Source organism: Vipera ursinii (assembly GCF_947247035.1).
Source record: "Vipera ursinii genome assembly, chromosome: 3".
Taxonomy (NCBI): Eukaryota; Metazoa; Chordata; class Lepidosauria; order Squamata; family Viperidae; genus Vipera; species Vipera ursinii.
The window spans coordinates 31,464,123-31,488,476 of record NC_139516.1 but is presented as its reverse complement, the minus strand read 5'-3'; the positions used below and the strand labels follow the sequence as shown (position 1 = coordinate 31,488,476).

The 24,354-nt window shown below is 37.0% G+C and overlaps 1 protein-coding gene across 3 annotated transcripts in view; it reads left to right on the top strand.

The window, feature by feature from the left end:
- The window catches only part of CBFA2T2 (CBFA2/RUNX1 partner transcriptional co-repressor 2), an 87,498-nt gene that overhangs the window by 14,769 nt on the left and 48,375 nt on the right, over positions 1 to 24,354 (top strand). Inside the window, exon 2 of one of the 3 annotated variants that reach the window (XM_083359251.1) lies at positions 19,340 to 19,401. The exons of the other annotated variants lie outside the window; for them this stretch is intronic. The gene's annotated coding sequence lies outside the window, so the exon portion shown is untranslated. The remainder of the gene's footprint in view (positions 1 to 19,339; positions 19,402 to 24,354) is intronic. 3 annotated transcript variants of the gene reach the window in all.

Genomic DNA, 24,354 nt, shown 5'->3' with positions numbered 1-24,354 from the left:
TTAGGTTCAAAATTGTCTAATCCAATAATGATGATTTATCTGATTGTAGTAGCTGGGCTTATATTAGATCAATTAAAACTAAACAATCCACATTATCATAGTATCATTGAATTGGCAAATACCCTCAGACATTGTCTAGTAGTTAGTACAATCCTCTGGCCAGTATAGGAAATTATTACTATGGCTGAATGTAATGCATGAACCCATTAAGGCATGGGTGTAAAACTTGCCACGTCTTGTGACTGTCGTGACATAGCGCAACTCTTTTTGCATTGCCAGCAACAGATGGGTGCGGCTTCGGTATGATGAAACCGGCCCGCAAGCCAGCAGTTTGACACCCCTGCGTTAAGGTAATCCTTAACATTTGGCTGAATCCATGCTGAAGCTGAATTTTTAGATTGCTGCCTATGAAGTCAATATAAAAGTGTGGAAAGAAACAAGGAACAAGCACTTTAATTCTGTCTGTTTCCGTATGTATGTATGTATGTATGTATGTATGTATGTAAATCTCAATCTTAGATGTATGAAGTACACAGATGGTTGCTTGTCCCATGTCAGGGCATTATTGAATTTATAATGCCCAATTGTGGTTTTTCAGGTTTTAAGATTGGAATCTTTCTCAGATCAACCCTGAAATGCCAAGGAGTAAATACAGGATCTTTTGAATGCAAAACTATGTTTAGACTTTAACTGGTTTTCTGTGTTTGATTTAAATGATTGAAGAATGGTTTATAAGAAAATTCTTGTATTCTTTTGAGTATGTGTTTATGATGGGACATTTACTTAAAATTACTCTGTAATGTGGGTTAATTTGGTTTAGCTTAGTATGATATTAGATCTTCACATGATGATGCTAAAATATAATGATTTGAGCCTGGTCGTTTGTTCTTCAAGTGAAAATTTTAGATTGTGTTCAACAGTGACTTAGCTAAAGTTAGGTCCACCAAAAGGCTTTGTGATCATTAATTTCTCCTTATTTAGGACATTCACATCTCACCTCTCTTCAGTTTTGTAATTGCTGATAGTAGTTATATGACAGTTCATTGAAACTACCAAGAACATATTGACATGAGAGATAATACAAATCAGTGAAAGAGGAAGTCTTTGTGTTGATATATTTTTTTCTTTAAAGAAATCTTTACAGTACCAAAATTAAATAATAGCTAAAATGCTAAATATTGAAGCAGGACATATTGTATATTTTTTAATCAGCTGCTACCTAGGTAAAATTGTCTGCATTTGTGCTTTCTCTCTTTTAAATACTTACTGTTTAAATGGAAAAGGCCAGGTGTTTGCCTAGAATTGTAGCAGCTGTAGAGCAGATGGAGATGTTTAAAATAGCAAGCAAAATTCACCTGGTCATAGTTAAGGAAAATCAACAAGAGAATTGTTCTCATCAAGATGGAATTAATCTAAAATACATCTTTGAATACTGAGAATCCCAGAATCTTCAACCTTATTGTTTTAGCGCCTCTCCAATCCATTTTTCATTTGTTTGCTTCTTCCTCACTGTGCTGCAAGCAAGATCCCAACACTCTATCTAGGCTATTTGTAGAGCCTGCATTTGTAAGCACAGACATACTCTCTGACCTGCAGAGAAGTAATTCCCACTATATTAATTGGTCTGCAGTTTTGAAATAAGTATTTATGGAAGTACAGCCAAATGATGTAGTCCTCCATAGTTATTTGGATATAAAAAAGGGTACTTTCCCTCAAATCAAGCCTGGCTCCTGTTGCCTAGATGGTCAAAATGATGTAGTTTCCAACAATATGGAAATCCACTTCTTAGGGGTTACAGTTCTTTTGGTAGATAGCTTCATGTACATTCCATTCAGAATGTGACTAAAATTATAAAAATTAAAATAGGAAATGAATCACTGAGATATTTTGAAATGCATTTAGCAGTGCCTATCTCTATGAGGAAAGAAAAAACGAGCAGTGGAATAAACGCAGAGAAGGAAGGATGAAATGCAAAGAACACATTAGTTCCCTCTGAATAGGTTAATGGGTAGTAATGTAACAAAATTGTCCAATAAACTGTTCATCAATTCATATTTCCTGGGCCAGTCTGGAAGAAATCTTGCAGTTCTTTTGACTTCTGGTCTCTTCTCTCCTGACTCTTCTCTTTTTTTATTGGTTTCCTGTTTTAAGGGAAAACCACAACCTTTCGGCTTTTTCTCTAGCAGAGAATGAAAGGCACATGGTGGTGGTGTAAGAGGAGACCCTCTCAGTCCGTCTGTGCTTGGGTGGGCGTGCTGGTCTTTTCATAAACTAATCACTTCCAGCACTGCTGCGGAATCAGACTTTGTGGAGCCAGGAGCAGGGAGCTTGGAATGTTAGGGCAGGCACAAAAGGTCTGTCTTTTTTCTGATCCTGGCCATGTTTTTTCCTCCACACTAGTAATCTATTCAACGATAGGAGCAAATGTTAATACTGTTGAGAAAGCACATATAAGTGTGTGTGTGTGTGTGTGTGTGTGTGTGTGTGTGTGTGTGTATTCATCTTTTGGCCTTTGTAGAAACTATATACTAGGATGGCTTAGCTGGAAGAAAGAGATGGAAATACTGTTGTGTCTGCAGTCATGCAGTTCTGACTATATGGAGAATTCCACTATATAAATATTTGAGGGAGCTATCTAAAATTATTGCAATATATGTGTGTGTGCCTCTTTCTGCGTCACACAAACACTATGGAAAAAGTGGACTTTTCTTACTGGGTGTGAAAACATGTCTAAAACTTAAAATATGTTGTTTTAGATCAAGAAAGAGGATTGCTAATTACCAAATGAGCCAATTTTTGTTGCATAGGCAGGCTGGAGTTTATTACTTAACAAATAAAATCCCTAGTTCATGCCAGCCCTATCTAAAGAGTTGCCCTTGCTGCCTATTTTGCAATTTAAAAAAAGAGTGAAAGTACTGTTGTCTTGCATTGCAAATTACTATATTGGAATCACTGTCTGTGAAGCCTCTTATTCATTACTAATACCTCACTTTGACTGAAAGGTAAAAGCCTTTCTTTATGCTATCCAGGACATAAAAAAGTGAAGAGCCAGATTGGATAATTGAGAATACAGAGACGAAAATGAAAAGTGCTCTGCAGAGGAAGTATATTATTAGCTTCTTTCAGGAATTCATTGTACTTGTTCCTTTTCAGAACTTCTGTTTCCTTTTTGGGGACAAACATAGTCTTTTGCATCATGAATGCCTCGTGATGTGTCTGTGAGCACCATAGAAGTGGAACTTAGGTTTGTGTTGGGGTGGTTGTGGCTGAATTTGAGGACAGTTCTATTCTTTGACCTGATTTGAAGCCATTACTGTGTTAAGTGTTGCTTGCTTACGTACTACAATATATTCTACTGCTTCTGATGTAAAAGTTAGTTCAGCAGTTTAGGAATATTTGCATAAAAGTACATGTTCTCCAAAACACCAAGCTCCTTTTTGGGTCATCAAAAGTGCAGCTGTTAATGTGTCCTCCTGAAATTGGAAGTGGGAATTCTTTTACCAGTGCGCTGAAATATGTTCCCAGGAAGTGCTCTGGTTTTCTTCTGTCCTTGACATTGGACATTAAATAAAACCCCTGCCATTTTGCATAATGTCTGGGGCTAATCAAGATTGTATGTTTTTCCTTAATTTTTATGGGGCACTCATGTTTTGTTTTGCTTGGTCTTCTTCTGTTTTACTTTGCTATACCTTATTTAGTTGGTGATGTTTTTATATTTGGGGAATCCTTGTTGGGTACGAAGATAGTCTGTACCCTTCCTTTAAAAAAGTATTAGTTGGTATTTTTATTTCTAAATTGGTTTTTCTCCTCATTATATTAAAATTGCTGCTGTGAAAACACTCCCCACATTATTGGGAGCAGAATGAATAGTCAGTTGTATTGAATATCTCTACAAGTTTGTTTCATTTTAGTCCCCAAATCTCTGATGAAAAGAATATAAGATAATAAGCATGAAAAGTAACTGGGCCTACAGTTTGCTCCTTCCATTTGCTGCAAAACTCAATCCTGAAAAAGAGTGGTTTCACAGAGTTACGGTTTTCATGATATTGAGCATATTAGATGATCGAACTTTTTTATGTTTGCAAATGTGGACAGATAATTTCCAGAAATATTAAAGTTCAAAGCATCAACTTTTTACTGCAATGTCAACTGTCAATTGTGATCCTGTTTAAACTACTTATATATGTACTACAAGCCTTTTGAAATATTACCGTAGGATCATAAATGGGAAAAGTTCTTGCATGTCTCTTGTTCCTTTTAGAAGTGAGCAGGGAAACAAGATTCAACTGGAATTGACTTCCGGTGGCTCCGCGGCGACGGAGGGAGCCTTCCCGGGCTGCCCGCGGCTCAGCTGGTGTTTTTTCGCCCGAAACAGCGCCGATCAGCTGTTCGGGCGAATCTGAAGCCCCCTCCTCGGGAGAAGAGGAGGGGGTGAGCCCCCAGGTGGGGGTTGAGTTCTCCGGGGCCGCCTGAGCTTGGAGCTTGGGCGGCTGAAGGATTGAACTCCCCCGTAGCCTGGGCTGCTCCCAGCTGGCTAGCGTCTCTGCTCCGGACTTCATGGAGCAGAGCCAGGCGTCTGCGACCATCCCTGCTTGAAGGAGAGACTATGAAAGGGAAAGAGCAGGCAGAGCAGTACAAGAGGGAAAGATGAAGAGATGAAGAAGATTTTATTTTACTCTCAAGCTTGATGGACTTTGCTTAAAACTTAAAGTGAAAGTGCGTCACAATTGTAAGTAAAAGATGGCGGCTAAACCTCCCCCTAGAACTTTTCGGAGTGCTGGAAATTCTCCGGTGCAACAACAATCATTGCTGCAGGCGTTGCATTCTCCTGATGTATTGACATCGAAGGATCTTGAAAAACATACCCAGTTAATTTTGGAGTCAATGGGTGTTAAATTTCTACAGATGGAGGAGAAATTGGAGAAATTGGAGCAGAGAATGGAAAAAAGGATGGAACAGAAACTTAGAGAAATGAAGGTAGACATTTTGTCCTCAGTGCAAAAAGTTGCTAAATGTGTGGAGGTGCTGGATGATCAAGTGCAAGATTTGATTCAAAAGAATGCTTTATTAGAAGCAAAAGTATTGGAAATTGAAGATCTAAAAGACAAAATCGACAGTGAACAGAGCTTGGCCCAATTTTACCAGATGCAGTTTGCTGTGAGAATTAGAGGCCTAAAAGAGAATATTAAGGAAGATTTAAAGCAGCTGGTTTCTGAGGCTTTTGAGGGAGTATTGAACCATCCAGCATCTGAATTAAAACAAGGTATGGACAAAGTGTTTCGTGTGAATTCGTGGATTGCTAAACAGAGAAAGTTGCCTAGAGATGTGGTGGTTTATTTTGTAAAAAGGGAAATTAGAGATGAAGTTATACAAGCTGCCTACGATACTAAAGTTGTGATTGCTGGTCAACAAGTTTTGGTTCTAAAAGAAATTCCTCCAAAGATTTTAAAGAGAAGGAAGGATTTTATATTTCTTGTGCAAGAGCTCAAGCAAAGAGATATAAGGTTCAGATGGGAGATCCCAGCTGGGTTGAGCTTCATGTATGATGGCAAAAGGTACTGTTTGAGTAATGTGAAGCAAGCGCATGATTTTTATAATAATGTCTTGAAAGTAACCCCATCAACACTTCTGGAAGCTGCAGAGGGATCTGGAGAAGGAGAACATCAAGAGGATGAAGATGCACAGATAGACGAGAAGGGTACAGGAGGAGTTCAAGCTGCAACTCTTTTGGATGATCTTAGAGAACAGAGAGTGACGCGTGCTGCCTTAAAACGCTCAAAAAAGGAAAAAAAATAAGACCAGTAGAAATCTATGGAACTTCCACAAAATATTTATAGTTAAGTGGTAGTTGTGTTTTAAAAAAAAAAAAAAAAAAAAAAAAGTTTTGGGATGCTATGTATGGTAATAGATTTTTTTTTTTTTAATTTGGAATTAATGGACAACTTACTACAGAGGAAGAGGAAGAAAGTTTTGTGGGTTAATGTGGGTTAATTTGTGTAAGAACTATCTATGAGAATATGTTAAGGTAATAGTGAATTGTGGAAGAACATAGATGGGAATGATGCTAGTTTTCTTTTATTTTAGTTTTTTATATATATTTAGTATTATTAAGGATTGGTTTACTATATACAAGCTAGAGAGTGATGGATTTTAGAGTTTATAATTGTTAGTATATGATTGTTTATGATTGCCTTTTAGATATATACCTTGTATTTTGCTCTGGGAAGTCGGGGGGGGGGGAGGGGGGAGGAGGGGAAGTGGAGGGGGGGAGGTAGGGGAGGGAGGAGGGGGAGGGGGAGGGGGGGAGATAGGGGGGAGGTAGGGAGGGGAGGAGGGAGGGGGAAGGGGGGTTTTTTTAAAGGAAAATTGTATTTTATAAAACTTTTCAATAAAAAAAAAAAAAAGATTCAATTGGAATTAGTCTCAGGGAAGTGTGTACCTCTGGTTTCCTAAAAGCTTCATCAAGGCATGGCAAGCCTATGGTTGCCTTAAATAATCAATTACTTTTAGTGGCGGCAGCAAATCTGCGAAAACAAACCTAATGATGTCACATCATGAACATTAATACAAATCAGTACAAGTTCAGCTTTGTCGCAGTTCAGGAAATGTACTATGATAGGAACAGAATTTTTGGCTCAAAACTTGATATACCATATTTTTCCAGATTTACTTGTGTTTCCTTATAAGCCTCATTAAAGTACAAGCATGAATAGCCTTCTGTCCTCAGATATTGGTTTCCTAATAAGCTGCTTGGAAAGTGTGTGAAAAAAGTGAAAACCAGATTCAAGTGTTTTTCCTACTCATTTGAGGCACTATTTATTTTCATAGAATTTTTGCTGTCTGGATTACAAAATTGCTGGCAGTTGCTAATATACTCACTGAGCTAGAATTCATTTATTGATGCCCCAAATGTATTATGCCATTTTTGGTACACATCTTTTATTTCCTGTATGAATTTGGGAATAGTTGATTGGGCATATTTGAATAGGCAACACTTTTAAAGTTTTAAAGTTAAATTCCATAAGAGACAAACAAACCTATTACCATTTTACTAGTTTGGCTGAGGTACCAAACTGTCATGGACAAAGTTGATATTCCTGAAAATAGTGAAGTAATTGAATTCATGCAAACATTTAAAAGCAAGGTTAACTAACCTTCAGACCATGAGCTGTTTATCACTTTACTCAGTCAGTTTGCAGTCAGATAGCTTGGTACTTCCCAGGCTAATGAAGAGGATAATTTTAAGGCTGAATGTCTGTCTGTCTCATATGTTCTTGTGCTGAGCAGGCAGTTGGACTAGATAATAAAAAAGTTACCTTGCTGTGATTTTGTACATGCATTTGTAGTCCATGTGAGAATTCAGAATTCATTCATTGATCAGAAATAGTATGCATGAACTTTTGAAAAATACCTTTGTAGCTGTTCTAAAAGTTATCTGAGATGAAGAGGACAATCATATGCTCACTATCATGGCAGTTGTCATTTCCTTCTGTTAGACCTCAAGTGCCTTTGGACAGCTGCATGCCATGCAAACATGTAGCAGATCAAAGTGTTTTACTGTGGGGGGGGGGGGAGAGTGACACCTCTTGAAGTTCTACAGACAATTTCTGTTGGGGAAAAGATAGGTCATCCCTCTTATCCTGGAATTGATGGACTATGCTCAACTACCTACATAATGTGCCTTTTCTGAAAATATGTTCCGAAAGGTTCCTCAGTATTCCAAAGCAGCTTGAGAACTGTGGAGGGGGACGTGGAGAAATAACTGCCCATCAGTCCTTAAATGGACAAGATGGAATTTGCCATGCTGTAAAGAAACCAAAACATGCAATAATCTTGATGGTCACATGAGAGAAAACCTAACTTTCAAATACTACAAAGGGAGGGAACTTGCCATAGTGCACATATCAATGAACTTCCCAGCTCTCCTTGTTGCTGGCCTGGCAGCCTGAGGCTATAACATAGTCTATTTTCTGCATACCAGGTTTGTTATTTTTTGGCAACTACGGTCAGGGCTTTTTTTTCTCAAAGAACACTCAGAACAACGTTCCGGCACCTTTCTTTTTGCAAAAAAAAAAGCTCCCTCTATTGCAAGGATAAGCAACCTTGGCTCTTTTTTATGACTCATGGACTTCAACTCCCAGAAATCCTGAGCCAGCCACGCTGAGGGGAAAGAGAGGTTTCCAAGCTGAGCCATACTGGCTCAGGAATTCTGGGAGCTGAAGTCCTTGAGTCATAAAAGAGCCAAGGTTGCCTACCCTGCACTAGAGGAGGACATTAAAATTATTTACAGGGTTACTTCTTTAGGAACTAAACTTTTAGAATAAAACAGCTAATTCAAAAAAGCCAACAGGAAAGAACCTCACATTTTTCATCTGCTTCTGTCTTTTCGAAGGTAAAATTAGCTAACAATAATCTATCTCCTATGTTAACATCTCTGCAATGAAATCAATAAAGTTAACAGGAAAGAAATGAGAAACATTATTCTCAATGTAATATGTCTAATTTAGCTGATGCTAGAAAAAAATAGTATCTTTTGTAAATACTCTTGAAAACTATTTTGAATCTATAACCATCTATTACAACTAAACCACTTTAAATTAAACAATTCTTAAGAATGAAATATTCTTAATTTGAACTTTACTTTTACTGTTTGGACTGTTCTGTGTTTTGAAAAATAGATTATTTAGAATCTAGTTATGTTACACTTCAGTCTTTAAATAATTAACCTAGTATATACATAACAATATATGATGTTTTCCATGGTGAGCTTAACATCAATAACAACATTTATTAAAAAGGCTAAAATAATTTCTGGTGGTATTATCTACATTAAAATTTTGTTTAGTCACAATCTTTCACACTGCAATGTTGCACAGGCAAGTTGTCTGCAGCAAAGGCAGGAACTTTGCACCCCTCCCTGCTGCCCAACTACACCATCTCAACTAGGTAAGATATTATTTGCAAATAAGATGGCAATAAACAATTTAGGCTGCATTTACATCAGGGCTTTTCAACCTTTTCAGAAATTGTACCACTTTTAGGACATGACAATATTCAAACACCACCAGTGCTTAACAAGGTGTCAAAAGCTTGATGACAAAAAAGGGGGGGTATTTTGGGTTTCATTGGTTAGATTCATTTATTGTTATAGAAATGGCTAGTTTATAATATTATATAAAAGCAAAAAGTTGAGGTTCAATGTTAATGCTTCCTTCTACTCCTGTAACAGAGGAAGTCAGAAGTCAGTGCCTTTTCTTTTTCCCTACTCCCCCTCACTTTTCCCTTTTTCTCTCACCCTTCGCTCGCAAAAGCCCCCCCACTCACTCACACTTTGCTCACAAAAGCCTCCAGTCACTCTCACTTCTCCGTCTCTTTCAAAGGCACCTCGTTCAGTCTCCCCCACTCACTCCCTCTCTTTCAAAGGCCTCTTGCTCGCTTGCTCACTTACTGCCCCATCGCTTCCAAACGCCATTTGCTCGTTCACTTACTGCCCCGTTGCTTCCAAATGCTTCCAAATGCCACTTGCTCGCTCACTCACTGCATTTGGAAGCTACGGGGCAGTAAGTGAACGAGTGCCAGTGCCAGAGGCCATCAGCTGTTTGCCGCTGGAGACCACTGCCACGAGGAACACAGCTCTGGGTTGGGGTTCGGAGCAGTTCCAGGTGGGGTGCTTAGCATGGGCTGCGACGTGGCAACTGCGGGGAGGGGAATCCCCACGGCGGCTGTGGGGAGGGGAATCCCTGTGGCATGTGGCTCCGAGCTGCAGGGGCAGGGGCGCAAAGTATGGGCCGCAACGCCGTAGCAAGACACTGGCATCGCTCCCAGTGACAGCACCTCAGTACATTGTGGCTTGTCATATTTCCAGCAGCTCATTCAGGTGATGTAAAAATGCTTTGTTTAGATCTTATGAACTGAATATTATATTACACAAATATAAGAGTGAAGACCAATCAAAGTAGGTATTACAATGCTATTTTCAGGAGACGTGCTGAAAAATACTAGTTAGTCCTTGTGTTAGTGTAGAAGGCATTCACTTGGGAGAATAATATACAATAGAATATGCTTGGCAGCTTGTAAAGAGCATAATTATTTCAGGAAAATTGGTGGTAGGAAAATATAGCATAACTATAATATTTTTATCCCACTTTTTATATATTTTGGCCAACTGAAGATGGTGAATGTACCAAATATTTCTGCTTCCTGTTTTCTTCGCAACAACCCTATGGGGTGAATTGGGCTGAGAGAGAGAATGACTGGCCCAAAATCATCCAATCGGCTTTCATACCTAAGGGATGGATTAATCAATGGATTAATCCTAACAATGTAAGATTTACAAAAAAATGGTTATGTTATGCTAAGCTATAAACTGGTCTAGTCCAAACAAGCAAACCATTCTATCTAGCCTCTGTTTTTATTTGAAACTTCTATTCTTTCTGTCAGGAAATGAGTTTATTTCCCATTGCTGGAACAATTTTCTTACAGTTCTTTTTTAATTCTCATGAAAACCACTATAGCAAAAGTGATTGATTGGTTATGTCACTTCAAATATATTGTTCTGAAGAGACTGGATTTAAATGGTGTTTGTAATTAGTGGGATATTCTCATCAGATAAAAATTGGAACATAATTTTTCTTATTTGTACCTTCTGTATGTCCTACTGATTTTGGTGATGTTAAACATCCAGAGTGTTAATGTCTACATGTATTTCTAGACATGAAAAACTAAAAAGTTCAGGGCTGTTGAGATATCCATTATCTTGTTGAATTCTGAATTGTGTTGCCTTCATCCATTATTGTTAAGCACAGGATTTTTAAGAAGTTTATTGGAACTGCCTTGGGAGCACACTGGTGTGATTTTGACTCCAGGAATTTTAAAAGCCTGCTTTAATCATTGGCACCCATCTTTAGATGAATAATTAATGGGAGCCAAGCCTTCTTAATTTATGCTGTATTTGCTGTGATGGCTCAAAAATCCCAGAAGTACTAAGCCATTAATACGTGGCTATGGTCTGAAACATATTTTCTTAACTCAAACCACTGGGACTTCCTATTAGGGAGGGGGGTCTTCTATAAGCATGCAATTCCTGTGTTTAGTATTTCTCCCCCAACATCAAAAGCCTATCGTTCCCCTTCCCCACACCCTGCTTGCTAATTGCTTGCATATGTCACATTTGAATTGTTGCAGATATTGTGGCCAAGATAGGGGAGGCAGTTTTTCAGAAAAGATGTACATGCTGTTGGATGTCTTCCGAGAATGAATGTGCTAACTTACAAAACTGTTCCATCAGATCTGGTGACAGTTTCAGAGAGCTTCCATATTAGTCTATGCTATAAGCATGTGTATTTATTTTCTATTTTAGCCCACAAAAGCTAAAAGTGCATAGGTTTGAATTCTTTTATAAATCATCTTAATAAGAATTAATTTAACATATAGGTCTCAGGTTCTTCTCCTTCTCAGTAGTAAGTGTGGCTTCAGCCATCTAAAAATTGCCTACCTTTGTTTTACAGCATGGGGATCGTTACAAGGCAACCCTGCTCTTAAAAGATTATTTGATGGAAATAATTGGAGCAGGTATTGCTGATCAATTGAGCACATAGAACAGCATCTTCAGTCACAAGTAGCTTCTTGAGATAAGATAAGGCAAGACAAGACAAGATAAGATAGGATAATCTTTATTGTCATTTTTTACTGTGGGCACAACGGCACACATCAAAAATTAAATTTAGTTGCCCGCTCTCAAAGTGAAACACATACATGACACACACCTAAAACATACTAAATACAACATATGTATAGACCCACACCTCTACATATACATAACAATAAAATATTAAATACTGTCCATGTTGAATATATAATGGAACATATAACATGAAAGTGGAGGCTATAAGAGTACATTAATATGCTCTTACTACTAAAGACTTGGAAGTTTCTGAATACCCTTTAAGGATAGGTTTTTATGGGAATCAAGCATGGAAGTGATTTCAGCATAAGTTATGGCAACAGGTTTTAACTTACACAGCTGGAAAATCAAATGAAAGAAGTCTTTAAAACTCTTAGAATTTGGATTCCATATAGGATGGAAATATATTACAAAAGTAACTTCCCATATTTAGTTATTTTGTTATACACATTTATGGCTTCTATCTGGATTGAGCTATACCACTCTAATGGATTGGCTCTTGAATTATTTGATGACTCTTTCTGATGTCTCTTATATCACTTGGGCATTACTTTGTTAAACACCACAACCTTAACAATTAGGCAGTTAGTGTGGCACAAGGGAGCACCAGATTCAAGTCTTCCGTCTGTCTTGAAGGCTCACTGGACCTTACTCACAGGATAGTTAAGAGCATGCTGTACTTGCTTCTTGAACTCCAGAACAAATGGGAGGCTGAAATAAAAAATCTAAGGAATATCGTATATATTTGTCCATTAAAGTATTTACAAAAAAAACAAGTTGTTATAGGAAGTCAGCCACAACTGTTGGGCAATTCTTATTGCTATATGGAACTTTCCTCAGATTAGCTTAATTTAAATAAGAGTTTGGAATTCATTAATAAAATCTCAAATTCTGCAGTCAAAGAAACCTGTGTAGAATAAAATATACTCATAATGACTAAAAAAATTTACACACACACACACACACACAGTCGGGTGAGACCTGTGAAGGTTTATATGAAACATATTTCATATTTGTTAGTTTGCCAAGGTTTTGTGGTATTTTTGCTTAAGAGGTTTCATGAAAGTTACTTTTTATTTACAAAACTCTCAGAATATGCCCTCCCCCTCCAAAAAAAGGCTCCAAAACAAACAAAAAACACAGGGCTTTTGAAAAGGGGCAGTCCATTGTCCACGAAGTGCTGTCCTGGTCTTTGAAGCTCTTGCTCACTTGGGATGCTGAATAGTTCTAGCACAATATCGTTTGTATCAACCATTGGCCATAAACAAATTACGTTTCTTTAACACATTAATGTCAGATTAAATGAAAGCTGCTGGTAGGTGTGGATTTAGTGACATCAGTTGGCCAAGATCCCTGGTAACAGAGAGCAAACAGCGAGGAAGCTAAAGAGAGCTAGTTAGAAGGGGTGTGTGTGTTTGTGGGCATTTGTGTTTGTATGTATGTATAGGTCTATACATAGATACACATATCTAGAGATTCTGGGCAAGGTAAAGAGCTGGTCTGTTTGGCAGGACTTCCCCATCTGGGATCCATCTGTGTTTCTCTGTAATCGGACAGGCAGCTCTAGCCAGTGAAAAATCGCAGATGTGAGGGAGCTGACACATGTCCAGCTAATGAAAAGAGAAGGAAGGCTAGTTGCAGGCTGAGCTTGAAGATTAAGAGCCACAAAAGAAGGGACCATTTTTATTCATATTTTTTAAAAAGCCTTTTGCAACAACGGCCTGGTTTTAGCATTTGAGTATATACGGTAAGCAAACTTCTCTGGAGATTTATCTAAAGGTCGTAGACGTCAGGATTGCTAGGTATTTATGTGTACACGTTTAAATTAGAAGCGTAATTTTCTTGCTGTAATGTGAAAAGGAAAATGTTAACAGATGATGTGCTTTAATCCTTCATCCTCTTTTCTTTTTAACTACCCTCAATTTGAGTGCAATGTTTGGTGTGTCAAAACTTCATTAGAAGAGCTGAACGCTTACATGGATTTTTTGTGATTCCAAAAATAGCTAACAGCACTAAAGGTCCATTTTTCTTTTAATGTACCTTGAAAGGGATGCTGGCTTTCCAATCTCTAATTGTCTTCAAAAGTGTTTGATTATTTTGTGACATTTTTATATTTCATATTTCTTAACCATCCATCTCCTTTGGATGTGTATGTGTATTTCACAATAAGAAGTTATTGTTATTCATGTGTCATGGCTCATATTCTCTAATAAGTTTGAAATCCAGTGGATGGGCTTTTATCATAAATAATTGTAACTTAGTATGTTTACTTTATAGGGCATAGGTTGTAAATGATTGTTATGTCTGACTTGTGCATATTGGATTTAAAAGGCAATTGATAAGAGTTACTCAGGATACACACACACACACACATACATACACATTAAAGTTTATTCTCTCTTTCATTCTTTTCTGTTTTGTAGCAAAATAATAAGGCTTTATTGAGATGAAAAATGATAAATTGCAGACTCTGGTATTTTTAGTTGTTTATGATTAATTTCTCAAGTGAGACATATTATAGTAACATAATGTCTTCTTTAACAACCTAAATAAATAGAATTTCCTTTCCTGAACCAAAAATATTAGGATTGTGTAAGGGTTACTTTCACCTTAGTTATAATTATTCAAAGATGAGTCCACCTATGTGCATATACTCTGTTGCTTATCCTTCAGGGGAAGGATGCCTTTTTCAATTTGTAGTAATATACTGATGGAAAACAAATGCAACAGCTAAGCATTATTGTTTCTTCTGAGTGGTCCAGTTAAAGCAGTTATTTTCCTCCTCAACTTGTCAGTTACTATGCCATAATTCATCATATTCTAGAGTTTATCCTTTCTTCTGCAATCCTAGAATCTATTCAGTTTCAGTTCTATATAATACTGTGGTTAAAATACAATTAAGCGTGTTTTTTAATTGAAACAAAGTAAACATCAAAGATAAAAATTAACATTCAAGAAGGACAGACTTGGAAGAAGCCATATATAATCATGTCCATTATAGGGTTGTTTTTTTTTAAAAAAATAGGATTTCAAAGTTTGAGATACTACAAAAAAGTAGAGGATGCTAGGTGAGACAGGATACAGAGAACAAGAAGTAGATACAGATGAGGACAGAAGTGGAAAATACCTGAAAAGGAGGAACTATCACTAATTTAATGTCACAAGATATTAAATTTTGTAAAATTTTGAGAAAGAATGTAAAGTATTCAAACAATCCTGCTAAAAGGGCTAGTCCCATTGAATTCATGGAAACAATATCTCTGACAAGGTATGGAAACAGGTAGGACGAAAGAGTTTATAAAAAAATTCAGGTTATCTGGAGCCAAATTTTTACCTGTTACTTCTTAAACCTGATTAAAAACAATTCAGTTACTCAAAAGTTGGGATGAAAAAGTTTCTTTTTGCTTTCTCTTGCACCTTATTCATAGAGGACAGTGACATTTAAGCAGTTTCTTTGATTCTTATTGCTTGTCTTCTAATGATACAGGCAGAAAAAGCTACAATTTTAAGAAGTTTCCTCATCTTCAGGAAACAACTTGGTGTTCTTTACCAATTAGGGTCATGAATAGCATAGCAGCCTATCTGGGGGAGGTAATAAGCTCTGAAAAGCTTCTTTTAAATTGCTTTTAAAAATATTAGTACATTTGAAGAAAAAGATTTAGTAAATACAAAATAAAGCCATAAGTCACAAAATCAAAAGTTTGGCATCTCAGTAAGTCACGTTAATTTCACCAACCATTCCTACACAGTGGGTACTGCCAATTTGTTCCATGGAGAGTGACCTTTTTTCGTGTCCATACAGTTGTGGAATATAAAACCAGTTACTAAAAGAAGAAATAGGGGAGACATGGTAGCAGTATTCCAATACTTGAGGGGCTGGCACAAAGAAGAGGGGGTCATTTTATTCACCAAAGGGAAGGATGAGAAACAATGGTTGGAAACTGATCAAAGAGAAGCAACCTGGAATTAAGGAGAAACTTCCTGACGGTGAGGACAATTAACCAGTGGAACAGCTTGCCTCCAGAAATCCTGGATGCTCCATCACTGGAGATTTTTAAGAAGAGACTAGACAGCCACTTGTCTGAGATAGTATAGGTTCTTCTTGAGCAGGGGCCTGGACTTGAAGACCTCCAAGGTCCCTTCCAGTTCTACTCTATTCTACTATTAGTCCTATAATTTCCAATTTCAGAAGTACTTTTCAAATGAACTTGGTTTTCTTTCATCTGCACCACACAGGTGCTGTGACTTTGAATATGGCCTTCACTAGAATCAAACAAAGGCTGTTTAGGTTGGCCATAATGAAAGCTTATGAGATAGCCATAGAGAAAGTCTTTATCTATTATGAGGGATTATTTTTTATTTTTTATTTTAATTCCATTTATATCCCGCCCTTCTCCGAAGACTCAGGGCGGCTTACAAGCTTACAAGCTTATGAGGTTTGAAAAATAATGGGCTGGACTGTACTTATTAATTAAATTCAAAAAGTGTACTAGACATCTTTCATCTACATCTACAGATATTCACCACTATTGCAAACTTTGTTGATCACCAGATCCTATAAAATTCCCAAATTATAGTACATTCTGATCATTTTCAGCTGCAGATGATCCTTGACTTACAACAGGGGTGTCAAACTTGCAAGGTCACAAGATGTGTTGCGACGTAGCATGACTTTTTTGCCATTGCCGGCAATGGGGTGGGCACGGTTTCGCTATGATGCATCCGGCCCAGGAGCTGGCAGTTTGACACGCATGACTTACAACTATTCATTTAGCGACTGTTTGAATTTATAACAGCACTGGGGAAAAAAAGACTTATCTCCAGCTCTCAGAGTTGTGACTGTTGCAGCATTTCCATGGTCAGGTGATTGTGGTTCTGCAAATACTGAGAAGCAAAGTCAGTGGGGGAACCCAAATTCACTTAACCACAGTGGTAAAAAAGCCATAAAATCAGAGTCATGTGATGACTCACTTAACCACATTGCATAGTGATGGAAGTTCTGCTCCCAATCGATTATAAGTCAAGAGCTACCTATATAAATTTAGAATAGACCTGAATACTTTTCAGAATCTGTACAGTGACTCCAAAATATGCACCATATTTAATGTAGTTATATCTTGCAAAGTTAGTATCTTAAAAGCAAAAGATATTCTGATCACAATCATATTTAACCAAGCAGTTCCTTTTCAGACATTTTTATTAGTGTGAATCTATTTTAAATTCAAGGTATTTCATGCATTAGTTTGCAGAATATTCTGGACCATTTGGGAAAATGAGAGGATAAACATGGAGTAATAGGTTGAATTGTTTTGATATTGTTATCATAGCTGTCAGAGTTAGAAATTTCGATACCATACATCTGTAGACTTGGAAAACATCCAGTTCTGCAATGCACTGGTGCTTAGAATTTTGATGCTGTTACTCATGAATTTTTTCCTCACATTGCTAATAAGGTTTCTACAAATACAATCAAATTAAAAAATTATTTTGGGAAATATCACCACTTCTTATGATATGTTACTGGCTCTATACCTTAGGCATTTTGGTATCAGAATTCCAAACCCTCTGCTCCGAGCTGCGTTTAAAATCCTAAATAAGATACTCACAAAGGACAAAACAAAATATTAATTTCTAAGGTTTGTAAAACTACTTCACTCAAAAACAAACTTAGATGTCTTTTTTACAGTATATACAATAACAGTAGAAGAAATAAAGCCATGGTGCAACTTCATATTTGGCACCAATTTCACTTCAACTGTTAAGTTTCCAAAATGTTCCAGAAAATGTTCCAAAACGTATATCTGGAAGTGGATCACTCTTGCTTTAGGGCAGCGTTTTCCAACCTTAGGAACTTGAAGATGCTATGCTGGCTGGGGAATTCTGGGAGTTGAAGTCCACACATCTTCAAGTTCCTAAGGTTGGAAAACGCTGCTTTAGGGAGTAAGTAGTTCTCAGAGCCAGCTGCACAAACCATGCTTGCTTCTGCAAGCTAGAACCTGTTTAATACTAAAAGGCTTATCTGTCACAAAAAGCAGTACAGTAGGTTTGCAGATTTTCAGGTCCTTTTTAAACTTGATCTTCATGGTTTTTTCCTGTTCTATGAGACTGGTTGTGACAGCTTCCTTCTATGGAGCTGGAGCAGGCTAAGGGAGCTTTTAAAGAACTCAAACTTGTTGCTGAATAGCACAAGCTGTGAATGTTTAAAGATCTTGTATGACTGGTGGGGAAGGAAAGGGGGATGGGCAACTTGTGGAGGGTAACAGATGTGTCCTATGCTGTTAACACGTGCCAGCTCTGTTCCTCTGCTCCTAACACCAGGTGCAACCATTGTTCTGGTAGGTCTCTATTCATCCCGGTCTTTTCTGCTCTTTCTAGTGCATTATTTTGGAGGGGAAATTAGCATTAAAAACCAATCCTAAATCTCCATGTCTCTCAACTGCAGGTGACTGTTATTGGCCCCAGCTGCTACTCTTGTGCTTGATTAATTCCATATGGGCTTGTAGTATCCCCTTACCAGTTACTCCAACCTGCAACACATACACTTTTTTATCTGCAAAGAACAATATTCTGAAATCAATTAGACTACCTCATAGGCTTCCTATCAGCCCATATTATAACTATAATGAATCTTTTATAAGTGAAGCTAATTATACCCTCTTTTGCCCTATTTTTTTCTTCCCAAATGGGCAATAAAATTGGCTAGTGAATGAATGCTCTAAAATAATGTTCTGTGAGGATTCTTGCTGACTTGAAAGAGTCTGCCAGCATTTCAATGATCTGTAGTGGAAAATATTTAGTCAGTGAAGTTGAACCACTCCTATAAATGAGATGAACAGGATGATGCCACAACATTAAAGTGATAGCTTGTTACACATTATTTTGTTAAATCTGGTTGAATTCTGACAAAATTTATAGAGTTTTTCTTTTAGACTTAGTTGGTCTATGGTAGGCAACCTTGGCTCTTTTATGACTCATGGACTTCAACTCCCAGAATTCCTGTGTCAGCTATGCTGACTCAGGAATTCTGGAAGTTGAAGTCCATAAATCATAAAAGAGCCGAAGTTGCCTACCCCTGGCCTAGGGCCTAGGAGACCTTCAAGGTCCCTTCCAGCCCTTTGATTCTGTGATTCAAACTGACCAAATGTTCTCCTGTATAAGTATTGTTTAAATGAATGGTAGCATATTTCTACTTATGCCTTAGTAACATCCACTGAAAGAAATTAAATCACAATCAACAAGTTCTTCTGCAGACCTACAGAGAATAATAATTTGTTGACTATGATTTTAATATCAATGGATGTTACAAAGCTTAAGCAGAAATATGAGGTGTTTTTGTATTTATATCTAAATATTTCTAAGCTGGTGGAAATACTTATTGTTTTGAATAACTAAGAGGACATTTTATTTTTTAAAAGGTTAGAAGATAGGCAGTGTAATCTGAAAAAGAGAATGCTGTAAATTTAGGGCAAGGGTAGGCTAAATTTTATGGCCAAAAGCTGTTCTTAAAATAATTGTGCCTTGGGGTCACGTGAGATGGTGTAACATAATAAAGTAATTGAATGCAGAATTAGGATTTGATTCCGATTTCTTTCCCTTATAGGTACATAAAGACTTTCTCTCCAATTTTCAGAAAATTATGCTGTTCTTACTTTGCAGATTGCTGTTGAATTTAAGGAACATAACTTTGATGGCCTATGCCCTATGAGGTCCATAAAAAGGTACTTGGGACTGCATGCATCCCATAGGTTGCCCACGCTCCCTTTAGTTTTTACAGGCAATAGTGAAATTTTGTTATATTTAATAAGTAACATGTTTTTCAGGTCAGTAAAATATAATTTTTTAATTTTGTAATATGTAGTTGGTTCATATATAGAAGTAGATTTTCCTGTATATACAAATAAACCAAAACAATGTATCCATCTTATTATTGTCTAAATTTCCTGGGAAAATTTAGATTTCCACCTCTTCTAGAAATATCAAGTTGAATTTAATGTTTTGTATACTATTAAATGCATCATTGCTATCCTTAAAATATAAACTTGAAGAAACAAACTCTTGCACAACTTCTGAAAGATATTTCACCAAAGATGTTAATGTATCTTCAGAAGTAGTTTTTATAATTGGGCATAACTACCATTTCCTTAAAGCTGCCTAACATTAGGCAGGGCAGAAGGAAGAATCCTTGATGTACTTTTTAGGAACAAATGTGTAAGGTTATATTTTTGAACGGTTCTCCTTTAAAATCAAGGAAAATAGAAGGTGTAAGTTTCTGGTACCTTAAATTTACTCAGCACAAGTAGCATTTCGGAATATGTTTGAAATACATTCCTGAAAATATTGATTGAAATCAACATTGCTGAAGTCCCGTATAACATAATATGAATTGCTATGTAAGATGGATTTTAAATAGAGGTTCCCAAGTGAAATCATTTACCCTGTGAATTTCAAAATATATATGCATATTAATATTTCCTATAACAATGTAATTATCCTAGTTTTTGCAGAAAATAGAGCTACTTTAATTATTTCAAAATGTGTGATTGCATATTTAATATGCATTAATGAGTTTAATGGGCAGTTGCACATTAAATTAATATTATCAAAGTTGTTATGGTTTGTTTAGTTCAGATGAGGCTTTTAAGGCTTTTTTCTGGGATGAAACTATATATGCTGTGGGAATAATGAGTTGCTATTTATCCACATGCTAGCACTATGTTAATCAGTCTTTGCATCCTTAAGGTGAGTGGATTTCAACTCCCAGAATTCCCCAGCCACATAGCTAGATGACTTAGGTAGGCAGAACTACATGATTAAAATAGACAAAACATTCCAAGAGCTTATGTGTTAAGCTTCTGGACAGAAGATTTTCCCCATTGATTTATGTTTGCTAAATATGTCATAAATAAACATAATGTGAGACACGAGCATGATACAGAACATAACATTTATATGAAAATAATTCAATAACTAGAAAATTTTGGGGAGGAGTCTTTTGCGTGGTATGGTGAGATAGAAGATTATTTAATGGAATTTGATTTTGTTTCTGGATCCATTAAAAGACCTACATTTAATTAATGTGACACATTAAGTGTTGTCATTTGTGATTTTTGACCTAAAAAAATGGTAAGCTATCTAGGATTGAGCAAAGCATTTGAAAAGGTAGGTACATGGTTGTAAGCAAAAGCACACAGTGATGAGACAGCTTCATCCTTTGGAAACTTCAGTCCAGCTGCTGAAAGGTGTGAGGGCCCAAGCTGAGTCCATGTGCATAGGCATGCATAAGTAGTGCTATCACCAGAGCTGGCAGAAAAGTTAAGTAGCCACACTTGCACTTGTATTTGTACTGGCACATGAAAAAACTTGGGAAAGTCCTTGAAGTAGCTCTGTCAACCCTTCCAACAGATGTATTCAAGTAGACGTTCTCGTAGTATCCCTTCAAAGCGCTTTGCCATATTAATAAGCGTAGCACAAAATCTATCCCTGATCCAAAAGTTGGTCTGAAGCATGCTGTTCTCAATCCTGCCATTCTTATTTTTTTAATCCAGGTCATTCCTCTGATTTGCTTGTTTCCATATTTTGAGCAAAACCTTTGCTTGCAGTTGGCAAAATATAATTTACACAAACAAGAAAGTAGAAAATTAGAATCTAGGAATTAATGGAGTAAAGATAGGGAGAGTGACAGCTTGTAGCACCTTCCTAGACTTCCAAATGGAAAATAATGTCCTACATTAATGAATGGTTTCTTTTAAAATTAGAGAAATGTGGTGGCTTCTAGTATGTGTATTTTCATTCCAATCTTTAAAAACTGTCTGGAGTTGATGAATAGAAATACTGATATCTGTCTTTATAGTCTGTTGCCCTGAAGTAATAAATAAATGATATACATATAATGTGCCTTTGATGCTTATTTTAAAATAAGCATTCCTTCATTCAGAAGGAAAATATTTTTATACCCACCAATTAAGAGTGGTTGAGGCTTGGTCATGTGTATTATGAAAATAATGTGGAATCCTACATGTGTGTATTTGTAGAACCAACCAGGACTTCTGGGTACTTATATATCTCTTCTGCAAAACCTCTTCATCTTAGGAAATGCTGTGATTGCTGGGCATATCCCACAAAGAACTCATGAGGAAAATCTCTTTTTTATTCTTAGAGCATTCTTATAGTACTTTAGTATATTCTTCAATTTTATCTAAACCAAAATCGAATAAATTCCAAGAGATGGATTAGTTTTATTGTGCAAGGATTTTTTCTGCAATGTAGACAAAAATAATATTTAAGCACACATAAGAATAGCTGTTTTGGGAAAATAATAGGAATATATAATGCATATTATTGACCTCTTAATCTTTGTAGTTCTTTTTTTTTAAAAAAACCTAAAATAATGCTCACAATGTGACCTCAGTGGGTCAAAGGTTTCTATTCAAATTGTCTCCATACAGAAGGAGAAATATGAAGCTGCTTTTATGGCAGCTAATGTTTTGCAGTTTCACAGGGAAATGCATAATGGTGTTACAGATGAATGAAAATGGATGAGTATTCCTTTCTAGAAAGTATATCCCCATAAAAGGAATGACAACTCTTCTTATTCTGTTATTGTATTACATGTTTAGGAAGTTTATGGGAATATATTTGACATGGTCAAAGCTGTTTCAATGCAGGCTATTCTGTGTATGTGTGTACGCACAAAAAGACAGATTCATACCCTAGCTATTTTTTAAATTGCAAAATATGTAGAATATCAAAATAAAAGAAAATGAAATGAATGTTAATACAGGGCTATTCAACCAGTGGTACAACCACCTGTGGTACATTGGTACCTGGCAGGTGGTACGTGACCATCCTAGAAAAGTGGTAGTGGAAGAGGGGAATGAGCTGCACCCGTGGCAGCACCGCACAAGCCTGAGCGAGAGATGGCTGGAGCTGCAGGGCTGTCAGGGCTCAGCGGAAGCATCAGGATCAGCGCTTCTTTGGGGTTGTCAGGGCTCGGTGGAAGCTCCAGGATCAGTGCCAGGCTCCAGCTGGACCTCAGCGCTGATCCTGGTGCTTCTGAGCCCAGAAGAAGCACCAATCAGCTGGAATGTTGCAGCATCCCCAGGGTCTTGTGATTTACATTCAGATGCTTGGCAACTGATTCATTTTAAGACGGTCACAGTGTCCCAGAGTCATGTGAAGTGACCAAAACCTGCTGCAACCACCCAGCAGACGGGGGGAATAAAAACCAAACACCCCCCACCCACCTCCACTGCCAGTCTCAACAGAAATGCTCACAATAATGAAAACCTCAGACAGGAGGAAGAGCACTTCCAGGCGGGTAGGCAGGTGTCTTGGCTGTGGCTTTGGGGGCACTTTTTCCAGTGCCATTGTAACTTCAAACAGTCACTAAGCGAACTGTTGTAAGTTGAGGACTACCTGTACTTCATCACTTTTTTCCTTTTTTCCTTTTTTTTGGTCATCAAGTTTTTGACACCTTGCTGGGCAGCTGGTGGTACTCAGATGTTGCCATATCCTAAAAGTGGTACAATGGGTGAAAAGGTTGAAAAGCCCTGGTCTAATAAATAAGTTGAAGTCAGCTTTTACTTCAGTGTTTTAGAAAGTACTTAATGTAGCTTAATAATTGTGGCATTTGTTTAACGACAGGGTGTTTGCTTAACTGCTACAAAAAGGTTGTAAAAATCCTGATGACCGATTTAACAACCAGCATAACTTAATTTTGGATTCAGTTATAGTCATAAGTCAAAGACTACCTGTAGAACAGTGTTTCTCAACCTCAGCAATCTTAAAATGTCTATACTTCAATTCTTCAGCCAGTGTAGAGAAGCATTGATATAGAACACAACCATTATGTTCAACCGTAATTCTTCAAAATACTCATCAAGAATCAAATGTATAGATTATCAGTGTCCTCACATAGTGTAGTGCTTAGCAATCTATTTCTTGTGAATTATGTTTAATAGCATATTATATGGTATAACAGGCTCTTAGAAAAACTAGGTGGTTTGTGTGTTTTGAACATACATTATATTATATTAATATAATATTGCTGCCTGCTGGTTAACCTGGCAGTATGATAAAATGTAAGTATTATATTGCCACAGAATAGTATTCATAATGTATAAGCATCAGTAAATACTATAATTAGTTTGCCCAACCTGATAAGCACAGTTAGTTCCTGCTGTCAGCTTATAGGAGCCTGGGCAATTAATAGCTTGGTTCCACCAGTTTCTAACAGATCATATTCTAATTTAATTTTTTCATAACATCTCCTGTATTAGAGCTGGAAGAGAATATTTGGGTCTTCCAAGACCTTGGAATTCATCTAGTACAGTTAATTGCATTAAGCCTATTGTTCAACATTTACAAATACCAAATCCTCGGGTTGTTTTTTTTTTAACATTTTTGACATTCTCCTACCATTTTCTCCTTTGTTTATATCTCTGATTGTGTGGGGGGAAAAACAGATTCAGGGTTATATCCATCGTTGGTTAATGTGTGAGTGGGACAAAAAAAATTCTGCTGTATTTTTTAAATTAACATGAAAATCTTCCTAGCTAGTAGTAATTGAGAAACTTTGCTTGCAATAGTTGACACAATCTTAACTAAAAATGGCTGCAGAAACTTCCTTTGTTTGAGGAGTAACCAGAGGAAGTCGTCGGATGCTAGGATTC